At 39.4% G+C, this 21,199-nt stretch overlaps 1 protein-coding gene across 2 annotated transcripts in view; it reads left to right on the top strand.

Moving 5' to 3' along the window:
- Car8 (carbonic anhydrase 8) overlaps positions 1–19,337 on the top strand; it is a 97,053-nt gene extending 77,716 nt beyond the window's left edge. Inside the window, exon 7 of one of the 2 annotated variants that reach the window (XM_039109404.2) lies at positions 18,880–19,337. The gene's annotated coding sequence lies outside the window, so the exon portion shown is untranslated. The remainder of the gene's footprint in view (positions 1–18,879) is intronic. The other variant, NM_001009662.1, reaches the window with a different exon arrangement.
- The last annotated feature ends 1,862 nt before the right edge of the window (positions 19,338–21,199 follow it).

The raw sequence follows: 21,199 nt of genomic DNA, 5'->3' as shown, positions 1-21,199 counted from the left end.
TAACTTTAGTTTTGGGATTAAAATGACAGGGCTTTAAAATGTGCCATTTCTGGACATCTGGAGGGCTTTGATAAGAAGCATTATTATTCCCATGAGGAATCTGAGACTGTTTTATATTAGCATTTGAAAGTATGAATTAGAATTTGGTAGTTGTTTGTCGAATTAGCATGTAATTCACCAAGGTGCTAGGAATGCTTTGGTTCAGCAGTGATGACTCGCATCTCAGGGAGATTATTGCTACTATGAGGTCCATTATTTATTGGAGTTTTTAAAAAGTGTTTATTTGTGTGCATGTGTGTAAATACATGCTACATATGTGTAGATGCCCATAGCAGCCAGCAGAGGGCATCAGATCCTTTGGAACTGGTATTATAGGAGGTTGTGAGCATTCTGGTGTGGGTGCTGGAAGCCAAACCAAGGTCCTCGCAATCTCAGAAAGCTAATTGCTGAGCCATCTCTGTAGTCTAATTAGTCCTTGAAGTTTTAAAGACAGGGTTCAGAAAAACCAAATCTTAGTAACAACAGTAAATAAGACCAGATTTGGGGTCCAATTTACACATCACGCCTGTTATCATAGTAGTGATCTTCTGGAAAATAGTTATGTGCCTTTTAAATGAAGTGTTAGCCCAAGTTAAAATCCACTTGGACTGGTCACAGAATAGCTCGCCTAAAATTCAAATAACATTAATCCACGCACAGGTTTCCACTAAGTGCAATACATCACAATGATTTATTTTCTGCAAGCACCAATTATCCATGTTTCTTTCCTTCATTAAATTTTCTTTCCCTTGTTAAAAACAGGAACAACAAACAGAAAAATAAAGAAAAAAGACCAGCAAACATCCTAGACTAATCCTTGTTTGAATTGCTGCCATTTTTTCCCTAGGTCTTCAAAGCAATCCTTGACTACTTTGAACTGTTTCCGGCGTGTGCCTTTGCAGTTATTGGTTTGGTTTTCTCGGCTTTGATGAGGCAATATGTAGCATCAGTTTCACATCCATTTTCTTTTGTAACCAGAAAGAATTCTAGGCTAAAAAAACTCACAAGGCCTTATGGGAAAGGGAGGACCATGTGAGGAAGGTGAGGAAAGTCTCTGTATTGCAGCTGACCCTACCTGTTATCCCTCCAGGATGAAGGAAAAGCTGTTTCAGTCAGCAGCTCTTGGCTCAATCCACTGAGCATGGTGTCCGGGGTCAGCAAAAGAAGCACAGGCTTCACAGATGGGGCTGTTCTCTGTTTACTGGGTCCTGTAGAATTCTCTCAAGTTCACAGAATGATTTCAGTGATGCGTGTAAGATCCAGGTCGGAAGCCTGTTCCAGCTTCAAGACCTAAATCACAGGCGTGCCTTCCATTTCTGGATTGTCCTTCATTCCAGATGTAGTCAGGTTGACAACCAGGAAGAACCATCACATGCCTAAACACCAGGGGCGCCTAAGTCGTCTCTTAGGCTTTGAGGGGAAAAAAATAAGACTTTACAGCCAAGAACCACTGAGAATTTTGAGCATTTGTATAGTCTGATCCCTGAAATACAGTCAATTTCGGGATTTTTTAGCATCCAGGAATGTTTTCCAAAGAGAATTGTCATGACTGTGGCCAATGCATGTGGCCTAAGTACATTCTGTTTGTCTATTGCCCTTTGCCCAAGAGATACACGTCAACCTCGAACTGGATCTAAATAGGCAGCGAAGTGGACATATATCAGCCAAGGAAAGAATTTACTTCTAGGAGTTGTAAAGCAGACTTGTCCTACAGATAGGACAGTCAGTCCTTAGAGAAGGCTTTTGTGATACAGTATATTAGAATCCTCCCAGTTCCTTTCTGTATGGTGTTGATGGAACCTGGCTTCACCAGGGCGTGTTCCAGCAGACCCCCCTGGGTGCCTTTGACTTCTGGGTTGGTGTGATGAATGTACTTCCTTCCTTCTCTCTTGACTATCTGTGTCATGGCAAAGATAGAAGCAGCAGGATGGAAGTAAGCAGGGCCTCAAGCTAATACGGTATTTTTTATAGCAAGTCTCTAGCTATAGAAGGCAAAAGCTAAAAAATATAATTTGGGAAATTGCCAAAAATGATAAAAAAAAATGATGGCAGAATCCCTTGGAAATAACATGCCCTTTAATCAGGATTTTAAGAGGATATCTTCTCTTGGCTTCTACATGATCTGTAGCAAGGATGCTACGGAAGCCCAACCAAATAGAAAGTGAATAGAAACCAAATAGAAACCAAATAGACTAGTGTTCCATTGTAATTGAAAGCCCTACAGGGAAAATGTAATCAAAGTAGGATTAGTAATTTGCTTAACAATTTTCTTAGTTAGAAAAACCCAGAGAATTTCCTAGAAAGTCTATTCACAACTTATCCTGCTCCTGAGTACATTGATGGCTACAGGAACTGACTACTAGCTTGTTATTCCTCTTAGGATCATCTCCCAGCCCCCACCCCAGGAACCTGCCATTGGGAAGTTCTGAGTATTCTACTGGCTTCTGACTATTTAAATACAGTTTACATTTGAGGGGCCACGGTTTTCTCCATGAGGTGTTTCCCAAGTAAGCTCAGCATTACTAACCTTTCTCTATTTACTGCAGTCTAGATCCACATTCATTTAGCTTACAGTTAATTTGGTCTTCTAATAATGTGGTTAGGAGTAAGTGTTATTCTCCACTAAAGTGTGAATTCTCATGCACTGGAATTAAGTCCACGTGTAAAGTATTATGTTAGCTTGGCTTTCTCTATGTAAGACTTCTAAGAATATTTACTATGCCAAGGTCTGAGACGGTCTGGGATAGGATACACCTCTGCACAGGTTTAAGCTGGGAGCAGTAACAGGTTGCCGACTGGTAAGTGTGAGGGAATCCAAAGTGTTCTTTGTGGTTCTTGGAGCCCTCCAGTGGTGAGGAGCAGCAGAGCCAGCAGGGGTAGGGACCAGGGGCCCCCTGTTTCTTTCTGTCTAGGAGAGGAAGAGCAGATCCAGGGTGTCCTCTTTTCATTTAAGTTCGTTAAAGGCTTCATGGACTCTTTATTCCTCCATACAGACGTGGTTCTCTGCCGGCTGATGTTCAAAGGTGGGACCCTGGCTTCCTCCCCTGACCCCATAGTTCTAATTCATCACCCGTTTCCTCATATTTTCCTTCTGATAGCTTCCAAAGCTGTATAGTGTCCCCATGTCTGTCATCACTGCCTGCAAAAACAGCATCGGATTATGTCAAACTGGTGTATGCATTCTACACAAACCTGCTAAGGAAAAACACAGATAACAGCGCCCAGACTTATATATGTCAGCTCCAGTCAGTAGGCAGTAGCTGTCTGGAGAGTGGTAAAGATTTTGAATTCCCCTCTGAGCACAGCGGGAAAGAGTATTGAGACTGAGCGACAATGCCTACCATTGGTGGGATGATTTTCTGTCCTTTTTTTTGTAGCCCATAATTAAAGGTAACATTATTAACATGTAGCTTTAGTGTTCTAGCTGTTAACTATGGGATCTTAGGAAACGAGCTTTGGAAAACTGGTTTGTATTAGCCAGTACTGTGCTTCCTGGTCTTAGCCATTTCTGAGGAAGTAGAGAAACAAGTCAAAGTGGTTGAATCCCCTATTTTACTTTGTCAGTATTTTTTTAAATCTCAGATTAAGGCCCAGGTTAAGGGCACTGACCCCTAGCCCACCAAAGCTCCAGTTTCTAACACTATATAGCATATTGCACACATACAGGAAATGCTTGAGAAGCCTGCGGTCTTAGGGATGGAGGGATAGCCCAGCCATTAAAGACTACGGGCAAGGTTGAACGTCTGAAGTCTCAGAGAAGAGGAGAAATGTCATCGTATCAGTGAGGAGGGAAGAACGAGAGCCTGGCAGACAGAGGGATTCACGCGGGTCTCTCTCTATGGAGTGGAAGTCCTCTCCTAAAAGGGGGAAGTGGCTTAGCAAATTCCTCTTTTGGGACCTCTGTAGTGAAATCCCAGGTGTGGGGTAGCTCTGGAGATGTGGAGCCAACCTCAGAATAAGGTGACAGAAGACTGCCTGGGAGGGTTCATGTCCCTGAATGCAGAACGATCCCTTCCTTCCTAACCTAAGGGTCTGCTTAGGTTCATGAGTGTACTAATCCCAGTCAAGTGGCCTCTGCCTCTATGACCTAACCTCCCGTTGCAGACTTTACTTCCTAATGCCCACCCTGTAACAATTGGGAGGACATATACATATAGACCATTCCAGGATACTTAGAAGAAATAAGAGAACAATGGATGCTGACATGAGCCCCCCATGGCTAAGAGACTGTCTATTTAAGATGTTTTAGTGGAAATATGACTAGATATAAATGATTGTTTTTTGACTGTAAACTTTAGAGTCTTTCACTGTTATTGTCACTGTTTAAATGGTAGATACATAGAGGTCTGTTTAATTCTCTAACTATTTTAATTTTATGTAAACATCCAAGTTAATTGTCTTCATAACAGACTTCCAACAATCTATGCCTGGTCCTTTTGACAGAATCTGAAATATTTATTAAGATTATATAGATAGTTCTCTGGTTGAGAAATATGTCACTATATTACAGCTCCTCAAATTAAATTGCTGGAATCGTAAAGCTGTGACACCTTCAGATGGCTTTATTTCCCACTCCTGGGCTTATTAAACCCACCCCTGTGAGGGGTCTGTTCTGACTGCTCTTGTTGCTCTGAGTTCCCACTGATCATTCTGTGGTGCAGTTTAGTAGGAATTGAAGGTCTTCACTCGCCTTTGGAAAATACAATACTTCCAGAGGCTTTGCGGTGTGTGGTACTGAATTGGATCACAACCCTTAGTCTTGAGGAGGTCCTTAACAATGGCTACTCCCCATACATAGAAAGAAATAGTACCGCTTTGCTCTCTGTAACTACCTCCTTCAGTCTTTACACCAGTGTAATATCTAAAGGGCACGCCTTAAAAAAAAAGAACAGTGTCTACTGTCTATTGCTCCATGCTGGGATACCCTCCTCTTGATGGTGGTCCTCATATTCTTGGCTAACATATTTCTGATGAACATGAACGGTTATCTTTTCAATGTTCTCACTTTTCATGGTCCTCCTGCTCACGTGTGATGGCGCCTACACCTATGTGCTGTGGGAAAACAACAGCGAGCTTTTTTCAGGTCTGCAAATTCGTTCTGAGTTTTCAAGAGGGGCAGCCATGCTCCATTAATGTTATTTTTTTTAATATCATTTTTTCAGATTTTTTCAAAGTGATTATAATTAGTAGATTGCAGCAAAAAAAATCACTGTAATGCTAAGGAAAGGAAATAAGAATAAAAATGTTGCTAAAATCACAATTACTCATTTGTGACACATTTTGGTACCTGAAATATTTACAGATAAGGTGAAAACCCACCTTTCCTTATAATGGGACACAGTGCAAACAAACCCTTTCTCATAATGGCTGGCCACGTCCCAATTCAACTTAATTTTGTTGACTTTGATTTCCGGACTAGAAGAATTAAGCTTGAACTAGTGAAAAATGAAGTGTATGTGCTTTCTATTAAGAAGTAATTAGACACTCAGTCACCCTTACGGCACACCAGGGAGTGAGGAGGAGGAAGAGAAATGTGACTCACTGTCTTGTATAAAATGGCTTCGTTAATTAGCGCAGTGCTAATTGAGACTGGGAGACTGTCACGTTATATCATGTAGGCTTACTTCTGAATAATTTTAAAAGCTAAGCTGAGTGTTTCATAAGGTGGAGATTGTTAAGCAGTAAGGTTCATCCCACAGAGTGGATAATCTACCTCGGCGCTCTTGAGTGATGGCTTCAGACGCTGTTGCTGTACAGCGCCTCACTTAATGCTCTCAACTCCTGGTGACACGTAACTCTTACCTGTACTTTAGAGATAAAGAAACTGAGGCAGGGAAGTGATATGTTACTTGTTTAAGGTCACAACCAGTACAGCCATTGATGTCCCTGTGGGACTGACCACAGATCGTGAGCTATTGAACTGCACCTATGAATCTCTGCCTACTTTTCCTTGAAAAAGAGATCCTCTGAGTGGGCGGGGAGAATGTATGTTTTCACTTTATGAAACAAGTTACTAGTTCCTCTGTGGGTTCACTAAGTCACATATGCCCACTGTGTGAGCATTTTATAGAATGAGGTTTTGTCATCCAGTTTGCCTGCCACCTTGGTTTGTCTCCTTTCCCTCCCTAATCTATGCTATAACAAGCTAACCCTAACCACTGAGCTATTTCTTTGCTTTGGTTTCTGTGACTCCAAACATAATTGATAGACATACATGGTTAAAATATTCAACATAATTTGTCAGGTTGTCCCCGCTTTTCTAGTGATCCTTTAATTTTTTTTTCTTTTTTTTTGGAGCTGGGGACTGAACCCAGGGTCTTGTGCTTGGTAGGCAAGCGCTCTACCACTGAGCTAAATCCCCAACCCCAGCCTTTAATTTAGTGCCTAATAACGTTCAGTTGCTTTTTTTTTTTCTGAGTTGTCTACCTAAACCATAGTAGTAGCATTTGTCAATTTTGATAATTTTATATATTGAATCATTGTTACTCCGGTACACCAATGGGTACTTCTATAGAGTGTTAGCTAATTTGCTGTGGTGTCTGCTGTCCTTATTTCTGATGCATGTAGATGTCTAAACCCAGAGGCTTGCTTTCCAGTATCTTTCCTTTGAGTGTTCAAAAAGAGTGCCACTCCTGACCTCTCCCTTCTCCTCTCGGAGATTTCTTTGTTTTCCTTTCTGTGATTAGTGGCTATGGGAAAAGCAGATAACCAGGTGTCACTGCTTATAGTAGACTCACATTTAGTTTCAGTGTTTTTTCTTTTATACATTATTGCCCTGAGCTTTCTGAAATAGCTTTTAGGATAGAGCCGAGGTAGGTGTGCACAGCTAAGTTCACACTGAAGGAACTTGTGCAATTCACTCAAGGATGTGCCCTAGTGCCAGGAAAAATGGCCATTTAAAATGGGTTCTTATTCCCTTTTTTATTGGATATTGTTATTTACATTTCAAATGTTATTCCCTTTCCCGGTTTTCTGGGTATAAGCCCCCTATCCCATCCCTCTCCCCTTCTTCTATAAGGGTGTTCCCCTCCCCATCCATCCCCCTTCTCACCCCCTGACATTCCCCTACAGTGGGAGTCCAATCTTGGCAGAACCAATGGCTTCTCCTTCCATTGGTGCCCAATAAGGCCATACTCTGCTACATATGCAGTTGGAGCCCTGGGTCAGTCCATGTATAGTCTTTGGGGTAGAGGTTTAGTCCCTGGAAGCTCTGGTAGGTTGGCATTGCTGTTCTTATGGGGTTGCAAGCCCCTTCAGCTTTTTCAATCCTTTCTGTAATTCCTCAAACAGGGGTCCATTTCTCAGTTCAATGGTTTGCTGCTAGCATTTGCTTCTGTATTTGACATGCTCTGGGTGTGTCTCTCAGGAGACATCTATATTCAGTTCCTGTCAGCATGCACTTCTTACTTTCATCAATCTTATCTAGTTTTGGAGGCTACACACACACACACACACACACACACACACACACACACACACACACACACACACACACATATATATATATATATATATATATATATATATATATATATATATATATATATATATATGGGTCACATGTGGGGCTGGTACTAATTGGCCGTTCCTTCAGTCTCTGCTCAAACTTTGCCTTCATATTCCCTCCTATGAATATTTTTGTTCCCCTCAGAGAGGGGGTAAAGCATCTGCATTTTGGTCATTCTTCTTCTCGAGCTTCATGTGGTCTGTGTATTTTTATCTTGGGTAACTCGAGCTTTTGGGCTAATATCCACTTATCAATGAGTGCATACTATGTATGTCTTTCTGTGATTGGATTACCCCACTCAGGATGATCTTTTCATGAAGTCATTGTTTTTAATAGCTGAGAATACTCCATTGTGTAGATGTACCACATTTTCTGTATCCATTCCTCTGTTGAAGGGCATCTGGGTTCTTTCTAGTTTCTGGCTGTTATAAATAAGGGTGCTATGAACATAGTGGAACACGTGTCTTTGTTGTATGTTGGAGCAACTTTTGGGTATATGCCCAGGAGAGGTATAGCTGGGTCCTCAGGTAGTAGTGGAATGTCCAATTTTCTGATGAACTGATTTCCAGAGTGGTTGTACCAGTTTGCAATCCCGCCAACAATGGAGGAGTGTTCCTCTTTCTCCACATTCTCACCAGCATCTGTTGTCACCTAAATTTTTGAACTTAGCCATTCTGACTGGTATGAGGTGGAATCTCAGGGTTGTTTTGATTTGAACTTCCCTGATGACTAAAGATGTTGAACATTTCTTTAGGTACTTCTCAGCCATTTGATATTCCTCAGTTGAGAATTCTTTGTTTAGCTCTGTACCCCAATTTTTAATAGAGTTATTTGACTCTCTGGAGTCTAACTTCTTAAATTCTTTGTTATTTTGGATATTAGCCCTCTATCAGATGTAGGATTGGTAAAGATCTTTTCCCAATCTGTTGGTTACCATTTTGTCCTAATGACAGTGTCCTTTGCCTTACAGAAGCTTTGTAGTTTTATGAGGTCCCATTTGTCAATTCTTGATCTTAGAGCATAAGCCATTGGCGTTCTGTTCAGGAAATTTTCCCCAGTGTCAACGTGATCAAGACTCTTCTATACTTTTCTTCTATTAGTTTGAGTGTATCTGGTTTGATGTGGAGGTCCTTGATCCACTTGGACTTAAGCTTTGTACAGGGTGATAAAAATGGGAAATTTTGCATTCTTCTACATGCTGACCTCCAGTTGAGCCAGCACCATTTGTTGAAAATGCTATCTTTTTTCCATTGCATGGTTTTGGCTCCTTTGTCAAAAATCAAGTGACCACAGGTATGTGGGTTCATTTCTGAGTCTTCAATTCTATTCCATTGATCTACCTCCCTGTCTCTGTACTAATACCATACAGTTTTTATCACTATTGCTCTGCAATACTGCTTGAGGTCAGGGATGGTGATTTCCCCAAAAGTTCTTTTATTGTTGATTACAGTTTTTGCTATTCTGGGTTTTTTGTTATTACAAATGAATTTACAAATTGCTCTTTCTAACTCTATGAAGAATTGAGTTGGAATTTTGATGGGGATTGCATTGAATCTGTAGATAGCTTTTGGCAAGATGGCCATTTTTACTATATCAATCTTGCCAATCCATGAGGATGGGAGGTCTTTCCATCTTCTGAGATATTCTTCAATTTCTTTCTTCAGAAACTTGATGTTCTTGTCATACAGATCTTTTATTTACTTAGCTAAGTCATGCTGAGGTATTTTATATCATTTGGAACTATTGTGAACGGTGTCATTTCCCTAATTTCTTTCTCAGCCTGTTTCTCCTTTGAGTAGAGGAAGGCTACTGATTTGTTTGAGTTAATTTTATACCCAGCCACTTTGCTGAAGATGTTTATCAGTCTTAATAGTTCTCTGGTGGAACTTTTGGGGTCACTTAAATATACTATCATATCATCTGCAAATAGTGATATTTTGACTTCTTCCTTTCTATTCACTTTTTCTTTCTTTTTTTTTTTCCGGAGCTGAGGACCGAACCCAGGGTCTTGAGCTTGCTAGGCAAGCGCTCTACCACTGAGCTAAATCCCCAACCCCGACTTCCTCCATTCTAATCTGTATCCCTTTGACCCCCTTTCATTGTCTGACTGCTTTGGCTAGGACTTTGAGTACTTTATTGAATAAGTAGGGACAGAGTTGGCAGCCTAGTGTCTAGTCCCTATTTTTGTGGGATTGCTTCAAGTTTCTCTCCATTTAGTTTAATGTTAGCTACTGGTTTGCTTTATATGCTTTTTTTACTATGTTTAGGTATGGGCCTTGAATTCCTATTCTTTCCAGGACTTTTATCATGAAGGGGTGTTGAATTTTGTCAAATGCTTTCTCAGCATCTAATGAAATGGTCATGAGTTTTTCTTCTTTGAGTTTGTTCGTATAGTGGATTACATTGATGGATTTCCATACATTGAACTATCCCTGAATCCCTAAGATGAAGCCTTTTTGATCATGATGGATGATCCTTTTGGTGTGTTCTTGGATTCAGTTTGCAAGAATTTTATTGAGTATTTTTGTGTCAATATTCATGAGGGAAATTGGTCTGAAGTTCTCTCTCTTTGTTGGGTCTTTGCGTGCTTTAGGTATAAGCTTAATTGTAGCTTCATAGGAGGAATTGGGTAGTGCTTCGTCTGTTTCAATTTTGTGGAATAGTTTGGATAGTATTGGTATGAGGTCTTCTTTGAAGGTCTGATAGAATTCTGTACTAAACCCATCTGTTTGTGGGCTCCTTTTGGTTGGGAGACTTTTAATAACTGCTTCTATTTCTTTAGGAATTATGGGGTTGTTTAGATGGTTTATCTGTCCATTTCCTCCAGATTTTCAAGTTTTGTTACATATAGGCTTTTGTAGTAGGATCTGATGATTTTTTGAATTTCCTCAGATTCTGTTGTTATGTCTTCCCTTTCACTTCTGATTTTGTTAATTTGGATACACTCTCTGTGACCTCTGGTTATTTTCTCAAAAACACAACAACAACAACAATGATGACGACAACAACAACAACAACAACAACAACAACAACAACAACAACAACAAAACCAAAAACAGCTCCTGATTATGTTGATTCTTTACAGTCCTTTTTGTTTCTACTTGGTTGATTTCAGCCTTGAGTTTGATTTTTCCTGCCTTCTACTCTTCTTGGGTGTATTTGCTTCTTTCTGTTCTAGAGCTTTTAGGTGTGCTGTTAAGCTGTCCTGTTTCTCTTTGCAGGCACTCAGAGCTTTCCTCTTACTACTGCTTTCATTGTGTCCCATAAGTTTGGGCATTAAATTCTCAGAAGTCTTTAATTTCTTTCTTCATTTCTTTCTTGACCAAGTTATCATTGAATAGAGCATTGTTCAACTTCCATGTGTATGTGGCCTTCCTGTCTTTTTTTGTTGTTATTGAAGATCAGCCTTAGTCTGTGGTGATCTGATAAGATGCATGGGATTATTTCTATCTTCCTGTATCTGTTGAGGCCTGTTTTGTGACTCATTATATGGTCAATTTTTGAGAAGGTACCATGAGATGCTGGGAAGAAGGTTTATCCTTTTGTTTTAGGATGAGATGTTCTTAAATATCTGTTAAGTCCATTTGGTTCATAACTTCTGTTAGTTTCTCTATGTCTCTGTCTAACTGTGTTTTCATGATCTGTCAATTTATGGGTGTGTGGTATTGAAATCTCCTACTATTGGTGTGTGAGGTGCAATGTGTGGTTTGAGCTTTAGTAAGGTTTCTTTTATGAATGTAGGTGCCCTTGCTTTTGAAGCATAGATATTTAGGATTAAGAGTTCATCTTGGTGGATTTTTCCTTTGATGAACATGAAGTGTCCTTCCTCATCTTTTTTGATAACTTTTGGTTGAAAGTCAATTTTATTTGATACTAGTATGGCTACTCCAGCTCGTTTCTTCAGACCATCTTCTTGGAAAGTTGTTTTCCAGCCTTTTTCTCTGAAGTAGTGTCTTTCTTTGTCTCTGAGGTGTGTTTCCTGTATACAACCAAATGCTGGGTCCTCTTTATGTTAGTATATGTCTTTTTATTGTGGAATTGAGTCCATTAATGTTGAGAGACATTAAGGAATAGTGATTGTTGCTTCCTGTTATTTTTGTTGTTAGAGGTGGAATTATGTTTGTGTGTTTCTATTCATTTGTTTTCATTGCAGGGAGATTACTTTCTTGCTTTTTCTAGGGTGTAGTTTCCCTCCTAATGTTGGAGTTTTCCATCTATTATCCTTTGTAGGGCTAGATTTGTAGAAGGATAGTATGTAATTTGGTTTTGTCATGGAATATCTTGTTTTCTCCATGTATATTAATTGAGAGTTTTGCAGGATATAGTACTCTGGGCTGGCATTTGTGTTCTCTTTGGGTCTGTATGTCATCTTCCCAGGATCTTCTGGCTTTCATAATCTCTGGTGAGAAGTCTGGTGTAATTCTGATAGGCCTGTCTTTATATGTTACTTGACCTTTTCCCCTTCTTTTTATATTCTTTCTTTGTTTAGTGCTTTTGGTGTTTTGATTATTATGTGACTGGAGGAATTTCTTTTCTGGTTCAATCTATTTGGAGTTCTGTATGCTTCTTGTATGTTTAGTTAGTTAGTTAGTTAGTATGTATGTTAGTTAGTTCTTTTAGTTAGGGAAGTTTTCTTCTATAATTTTGTTGAAGATATTTACTGACCCTTTAGTTGGGAGTCTTCACTCTCTTTTATACCTATTATCCTTTCGTTTGATCTTCTCATTGTGTCTTGGATTTTCTGGATGGTTTGGGCTAGGAGCTTTTTGCATTTTACATTATCTTTGAGGGTTGTGTTGATGTTTTCTATGGTATCTTCTGCCCCTGAGATTCTCTCTTATATATCTCGTAATCTGTTGGTGATGCTTTCATTTATGACTCCTGATCTCTTCTCTAGGTTTTCTATCTCCAGGTTTGTCTCTCTTTGTGCTTTCTTTATTGTTTCTATTTCCATTTTAAAACCCTGGACGGTTTTGTTCAATTCTTTCATCTGTTTGGGTTTTTTTTTCTTGTAATTCTTTAAGGGTCTTTTGTGTTTCCTCTTTAAGGGTTTCTACTTGTTTACTTGTGTTGTCCTGTATTTCTTTAAAGGACTTATTATGTCCTTCTTAAAGTCCTCCATCATCATCATAAAATGTGATTTTTTTTAAATCTAAATCTTGCTTTTCTAGTGTGTTTGGCTATCCAGTATTTGCTTTGGTGGGAGAACTGGGCTCTGATGAGGCCAAGTAGTCTTGGTTTCTATTGCTTAGGTTCCTGCGCTTGCCTCTGGTCATCAGGTTTTCTCTTGTGTTAGCTTGTCTTGCTGTCTGTGACAGTGGCTTGACTTTCCTCTAGGCCTGTGTGTCAGCCCTCCTGTAGACCTGTTTTCTTTGAGGCAGATCTGGGTACAGTGAGCTGTAGGACTGGGTCAGCTACAGGCAGAAACCAGAAGGGTCCTGTTCTAGACTGCTCCTGAGTTTAAGTGCCCTGAAGCCTCCAGGCAAATCGATTGTAGCAGAATAGTTTGTCTTACCTCTGCTCTCAGGTGTGTAGGTACTCCTGCCGATTGGCTCTCAGCTCTCAGTGCAGCAGGAACCGGAAGAGTCCTGCCCCCGACTACTCCTAGGTCCCTGTGCCCAAGTGGCACAGATAGTACTAGGCAATTTCCTCTTGGGTCAGGAATGTGGGCAGAGAGTAGTCTCCTCTAGTTCTCAGCAGTATCTGCACTTCTGAGGGTCCAGCTCTCTCCCCCATGGGATTTGGGTGCATCGAGCTGTGTGACAGGTTTGGTTCAGTTCCAGGAGCAGGCTGGACTCAGCAGGTTCCTGCTGCTGACTGCTCCTGTATTCCTGTATCCAGAGGCACTATGCAGTTTCCTCTTGGGCCAGGGATGTTGGAGGGTGGAAGTGGCAGACTGTCTGAAGTCTCAGGATTGTTGGAACTTCTGGGTGTTCAGTTCTGTCTCCCATGGGATTTCTGTTCATGGAGCTGTTGGATCAGTTCAGGTCAGTTCCGGGCACAGAAAGAAATCAGAAGTCATGGGTTCTTATTCTTTTTAGATTTTTAAGTTAAAACAATTTTTAGATTTATTTATTTTGTGTGTGTGTGTGTGTGTGTGTTTTGCCTACATGTATGTGTATTACTATGTATATGCCTTGTGCATATGTGTGTGAACTATGAATTTGCTTGGCACTCATGTATATATGTGTACTAGGGGTATCCCTGGTTCTCATGTATATGTATGTACTATGAATGTGCCTGGTGCTCATGTATGTGTGTGTATACTATGTGTGTACCTGGTTCTCATGTATATGTGTATTCTATGACTATGCCTGGTGTTTGTGTACATGTGTATACTATGTATATGCCTGGTGCTCATGTATATGTGTATACTGTGAATGTACCTGCTGTTCATGTATGTGTGTGTACTATGTGTGGATCTTGTTCTCATGTCTGTGTGTGTGTTGTGTGTGTGTGCCTGGTACTTTTGGTGAAGGAGAGGAGTTTTGGAGTGGTTTTCTGATCCACCATGTTCTAGGTCCTTGCAAGAACAGGTGCTTAGCTGCTGGCCATCACTAACCCCTGTGATCATTTCTTAAAAGTTCCCATCTTGGAGACTTGATTTTGAATTATTGTTTTTAAAAGAGCTACTTTTGTAGAAGATTGTCAGTTAGCTGAGTCAGACCTCTTGTCCCTGAAGTCAGTCTCTGACCTTTGGCAGCCTCTGAGGGGTAGGAAGTACATGCACGTGCAATTGTATTGTTTTTAGTTTTTCAGGAAATTCCCTAAAGGCATCTGAATTGTCCTTATTCCCTGGGGTCCCGAAGTAGAAGAAAAATTAAAGTTCAAAATAGGCCTGTGAAAGATAACATCTGTTGTAATTATATTGAAAGAATTGATGATTTAACAGACTTTAGAATGTGGTCGTACTTCAAGGTCATTATTGTGAATAATAATCACTGAAGAAGAGAAAATCCACTCTACATTTTAGGGTTTTTTTTCTGTTGTATTTACACTAGAGGATATTTGGAAGACATCCCAATGCAGAGAATGCAAGCCTGATTACCTCTGTGTATTTGTCATTTCTTTAGATTCTTTTATCGAAGAGATTCATGTTCTGATGACCCAGTGATATGGTTATCAGAAAGAATTTAGAAAATACACAGAATGCATCAAAGGGAATGTTTATCACAAATAATGATCACTGATTGAGCATTGGCAGTTTTTCTTTACCACAAATAGCATTAAAATAACAGAAAAGAGAATTTCTTTAAGTGTTCAAACTCACAAGGATGAGAAAGCGAGAGGAAAGACAAAGATGACAGCACTCTAGCAGCCGGAAGCACGTGGAGGTGTGGTGAAGGAGGCAGCAGGGGTCTCACCATGCGGCTCAGAGGCCTGGGAATTTGCTACAGATGCCTTTGGACATCAGAGGGCAATGAAGCTAGTGTTAGCTGTGTTGGTTGAATACCGTTGAGAAGCAGTTATACTTTACAATCCCCTTCCAGATGCCTGGAAATACTTGCCCTGTGGAGAGAGTAGACAAGAGCCAATGATAGGGAACTTGGTGGCCTCACTACACCAGGGTGAAGGATCGAGTTTCTGAGAACTCAGTGCTTCTGCTTTCTTCCACTCCACCCAGGTTCTGGTGCAGTGTCTGGTCCGCTTGTCCAGCTGACCAACAAGGCGTGTGCCCAGGATGGCGGTGGAGAGAGATCAGAGACAGAGAATTCAGTCAGCACATATGTAACTGAATTGGGCATGAGCTTCTAAAAGAGGTTTCTGCAGAGATGCAAATGTCGAGAAAGGATCACAGTGTAGCCTGGCAGACCTTCAAGTTGCTATGTAGATCAGGCTGGCCTTGAACTTGAGACCTACCTCTATCTGCTTCACAAGTGCTGGGATTAAAGATAGATGTATGTGCTTTCTCAGCCACAAGATATGCCTTAACCTCTTGAAGGAAGTAGGACAATTAATAATTAGCATTGAATTCAATTAATTATAAAAAATTCCATGATTATTAAACTCAGAGAAAGCAACAAACACTCAGGGCAAAAAAAATCTAATGAAACACACAGTTTCATTCTGAATAATGTTTACCATTACTATACTACAAAATAATCGATTCAACCAAAAATTTAGTATAAATATATTTGCAGGGTAGGATGTGGTAAGGATTTATGTACTTGTCTTGAGTGGTGTACCTTTCTTGAGGGAGGAGGGAAACTGACTAGAGGAAATTAAGGCTTCCCTTGCCATGGGGAAAGACACCAGGTAACACTTAAGCAAATTGGATGGTTGGCCTAGAGGAACATTATCTGGGATGTTCATGCAATCTTTCCATGGAAAGGACTGATTAGAAAGTTGCTGACATGGGAGACAGAGTCTTCATAGCAAGCACTTTTACTTATCCAATTGTTTAAACAGCCTAAATATAATTTTGATACAAATAAAAAATTAAACAGGAACAGGTACACTCTTCTTTGGAGCATTTACTTTAGGTCAGGTGGCATGGTGGACATTTTTGAAATGGCCCAGATGAGACCTATCATATTTTCATCCCTTTAGAACTCTATGTGAAATACAGAAAATCTCAAACATCTGCTATAATGTTAGAAAATGATGAGCAGTGTCTCACATTTATTTTGGTGCACAGAACATCAAGTGAGATGTTTTGAAGTACCTGATAGAATCGCTGGTAAGTGGGTTTCCATCCCTGGGGGCAGCGTGCTCAACACATTGTGCCCTGGCAGTATTCCATGCTCATAAACCATAGAAGGCAGGAGTTGGGATCTCAGACCTCAGAGGGTGCCAGAGATCAGCATGGAGTGCCTCTTAGTTGCTGAGTTCCTTATTAAGAAAGGGTCTCACTGCTGGCAGCTGACTCATTGATTATGTGAGGCTGACTGGCCCGATGAGCCCAAGGCATCACCTGTCTCTGCCACCCCAGTGCTGGTAGCTAAGTGCAAACTATCAAACTTGGGATTTTTACTGGGTTCTGGGAATCGAACTCATATACCTCATGCTTGCAAAATAATCTCTTTACCAAATGAACGATGTCCCCAGCACCTAGAAGTTATCATTTAATTGTTGGAAAAACACAGATAATGAAAATCTTAACAAAAACAAAAGGTGGCAGGTATTATTTCTCACCTCCTCTATGGCCAAGTTTTAGCAAAGTAAACATCATATATTTACCAGCACATCATATATCAAGATAAATTAGGATTTCGTAGGCATTAGCTGAGAATCTCTCAATCATACCCCGGGAGCTACAGAAACTAACAGGATACCAGTGAGCATGTAAGCCTTTGCACTGTGAACATATTCTTGAGGTCATATCATATGAGGTCAGGTCTGAACACCTAACTAATTGGAGTATTACAGATTCTTATGTTGTTAGTTGATGTTTAGGGGTTAACGTTTATTAGAAACTAGGATATATTATTCAAGTAAAATTTCCTTTTATGAACTTCAGATAATGTCTGTAGACCAACCTATCCCAAATGAGTTCTATAAATGTCTGGTCCGTGGTGGTGGGGGGAATCACTTAAGTAAGTAAAGATTGTCCCCATCCTGAATATAATGTCTGTTTATATATTTATAATGCAAGTTAGCAAACAGATGTTGATGATTTTGTGTTATAGAACTCTATTACCAGAGTCTCCATGGGGTTTTTGACCCTTTTTTCCCCAACCAGCTTTTGGTATAGTTAGGAACACAATTGGGAAAGATTCAATTTCATTGTTTCCTTTGCAGAAAATGAATGCATGTTCGTTAAATTCCTCTAACTCTGAAGTGCAGTGCACTCATTTGATTAGCAGTTAGTTTCATGTATTTTAATTTGTAGTTCTTGTGTTTGTTGTCAAAATATGTATCTTGACAATATCTTATTTTACTCTTGAAAAATCGGATTTCTGATGTTCAATATTACAGATTTGATATGAGGAGATAGAAGATATTGATCAGTATTATAAAGCTTAAATTAAGGATGTGTTCAAGGGAATGTCATAGTGACTATAATTTAAAATGACGTATTATTGGAAAATGGAAATAAGAGATTTTAAGTGTTCTCCCCACAAAATAGCAACAGTATAGGTTAATTTACTACAGTTCAGTTTGATTTACGCATTCTATAATATATTTCAGAACATCATGCTGTATATGGTTAGTGTGTCAATTTAATCTGTCAATTGAAATATTTTTAAAGGCTGTAGCATGACATTATTTATTTGAAATACAGTTTGGAACTATATATCCCTACCTTATAAATCCTTGCTTTATAAACTATCCATATGCTTACATATGTACATTAATGGCTTGCAAGTGTATCTAGGCATATGGACAGATTGATATGGATGCCATGTGGATAATTCTAATGTATTTTGTTATGCCACTGTTTACCATTTTCACTGTGGCTGTGGTGAATATTCTTGCACAGACAATTGGCGAGGTGGCTTTGTCTTTGTTGTACATTGCTAGAAATACTATTCAAAAAGTGTATTGAATCCTTAGCTTTTCTTTTTGTTTTGCGGTGCTGATTGAATCACATGCTGGGGAAGTGCTGTACCACTGAGCCATCTTTTTTCATCTTTGAATGGACAGCTATTGTCTGAAACTGTGACACTGGGCATCTGCATGAATGTATCAATAGCTACATACCAGTAAGATGTTGGATTCTAGTCTTAGCTGACATTTCCCCCCTAAATGAGTGTCTTGGTTCCTGTTCAATTGCTATAACCAAACACCATGTCTGAAGCAACTTATAAAAGAAAGTATTTAATCTGGGGCTCATGGTTGTAGAGGGCTAGAGTCTATGCTGGGGATCATGGCAGCAGTCAGCAGGCAGAAAACTGTAGCAGAAGCTTAGAACCTATACATTGAGATACAACGAGGCAGAGAAAACTAAGTGAGTAGAAAAACCTCAAAGCCTATTTCTGCATACCTCCTAATCTTTCTGGAATAGTTTCTCCACCTGAAACCAATCATTCAAACATATGAGCCTGTGAGAGTTGTTCTCATTCAAGCCACTACATGGGGAAACCTGTGGTTTGTTATGTCCTCAAAGTGCTGTCCAAATGTGCTATTCTACATTTAACCATATAATTACCAGGACCTTAAGATGCTTTATAACCGGGAAGAAATGGTTACTATTCATTATGTTTATAACACACGAAAGTGTTAGCAATTTAAGGCTTTGTTTTTATTAAAACATGTGAGTATTTAATTAATAATATAGCTCAAGTACAATTTTGGTTGAAAATGCCTTTGACATTGTATTCTAGTTCAGTCTGAAATAAGATTATGGTAGGCTGCAAATAGCCTAACTGCTTTGTTCTCTTTGCCTGAAGGAAGAAGACGTTGGTCCCACAGAGTCCTTTGATGAGGAGTGGAAACTCTTGAGCGGCAGCTTCCTGTTAACCTTCAAGCCTGCATTATCTTCAGTTACTGCGGCTTTGATGGAGATCTGTGACCATTGTCTGTATACATGCTGTTATGAGATATTAGAAGTGGCTGTTCACTATAAAGAAAATCAGTGTGCATGCACACACCACAGCTTCTGGAATTCATACTTTTGCACATACTGCCTGTTGCTTATGTGTAGAAAGAATGAAAGTAGTTTTCAGACTTATTAATGTGACTGTATCATATTATCAATATGAGATAAGAAAAACACGTCTCCAGAGCCAAGTCATTTATTTCCTTTCTGTATTAGAAAATATGCTCACTAGTGTATTTCTTGATAATAAAGTGTTTTGATCTACAATAGCTTAGAACATCAAAATACAATATGAAGGAGTCATAAAAATTATCTCGTTTTTTTTTTCAGTAATTATACCAAATTTAATGTCAAAGTGGTTTGTCCAGGAGAAACTTTTGAAGTTAATGCAAAAATACTTCATATATTATTTTTAAAAGCAATTTAATTGAATAATATAGTTATCAGATATCTTTAAGTATGGATTCTACAGAGTTAAGAATAGCATAAAAACAGATAGGAAGAAAAATGGGGACAGCATACCAGTAGAACTTTATTCCATAAACCCATTAGTATACTATGTTAATTTCGTATTGTATACTTTGTAAGTCTTCCAAATACAATATAGATTGCACTTCTGATGTGAGGTAAGATAAGAGTCAACCATACCTTTCTTTGAAGGATGGCTGTCAATTAAGCTCATCCTTAGTCATATCTCAGTTCAATGTGACAGAATTGTGCAAACTGGTAAAGATAATGGAGGGAATCAAGAACTTCTCAAATAAATACTATTGGATGTTTTAATTTTGCAAAAAGAAACAGCTTCAAAATAAAATCCCAATTTGGAGGGATTGTTTGCTGGTAGCTAGAAGTAAACACCCATTCAGAGGTTTTAGATCCCTTGGGTAAAGACTACATTAGTGGAAGCAATACAAATAAAAGTCACAAGAGATCTCCTTGAAAACAGAAGAAAAGAAGGCTCAACATAGAGTGCTGGGTAGGGAAGAAAACTAGAGTCATGAGGGAAGTGGTATACAGGAAGGGTCAATATCCCTGGAACACAATAGAGCAGCCACAGGCAAGACTTCTGATAACAGAGAGAGGGCCTGGATACTTCCTTTTTGAAGCTTTTAATATTTGCTAAAATGAAAATGTTACAATATAAGTTACACTGAAAAGAAGAAGAGGAGGAGGAGGAGGGTGAGGAGGAGGAGGAGGAGGAGGAGGAGGAGAAGAAGAAGAAGAAGAAGAAGAAGAAGAAGAAGAAGAAGAAGAAGAAGAACCAACAATTGAAATCTTTACATCTTCCAGGCTAGCACTATGAGATCCATGTTCAGCCATGGCTATGGGAATGTCTTAGTTTATAGCTAATGTGATATAAATGCTTTCATGGGTGGGCAGTTAAATGGTATTCCTGGTGCTACTTTGGTAGAACAGTGCTTGGGATAACATAGGGGTCTATGTCTCCATTCCTACAGAACTGACCTGGACTTGTATTTTCATGTTTCATCCTTCCTATAGTCTCCACCCATCTTATTCTGAAACATAAAAGTGGAAAATGTAACAACAAAATTAATATAATTAACTTCCAGAGTGATATCTAGTTGTCATAAGAATTTTATAAAGTTGGGGGTTGGGGATTTAGCTCAGTGGTAGAGTGCTTGCCTAGCAAGCGCAAGGCTCTGGGTTCGGTCCCCAGCTCTGAAAAAAAAGAAAAAAGAAAAAAAAAGAATTTTATAAAGCAACCAAATTTATTTTCTGAGTTTTTTTGACCATTTAAGATTAGTATTCATGGTGAGTTTTATAGAGGAATTTTAATCCAGCAACATGGCTGCTCTGGAAAGAGATCACATCCAGGGGCTTTCTAGGTCTGTGTGACCCAGCCAGAATGACATACCTATAATCCCTACAGATATACCCTTAGTGCACACCTTTAATCCTTAACAATGTAGTTAATGTTAGTTTGCAGAAGGAAGAAGCTGAAAGTGATCTCCAATTGAAGGATAGACAAAGTTACAAGTCAGAGGAAGATTTGACAAAATAAGTCAGGGATAGGACATGCCCTATCAGGGGTGAGGGCAGTTCAGTGAGTACAGTTCAGTTGAGTTCAGGCAAACAGTGTTGTTTAGTTGAGTGAAGTTTGGAGCAGTTCAGTTGAATGCAGTTGAGTTCAGTTTCATTCAGTTCCTGTG

Source organism: Rattus norvegicus, chromosome 5, assembly GCF_036323735.1.
Source record: "Rattus norvegicus strain BN/NHsdMcwi chromosome 5, GRCr8, whole genome shotgun sequence".
In the NCBI taxonomy this organism is placed as follows: Eukaryota; Metazoa; Chordata; class Mammalia; order Rodentia; family Muridae; genus Rattus; species Rattus norvegicus.
Note: the sequence above shows the minus strand (reverse complement) of the source record. Positions and strands in the feature narration are given on the sequence as shown.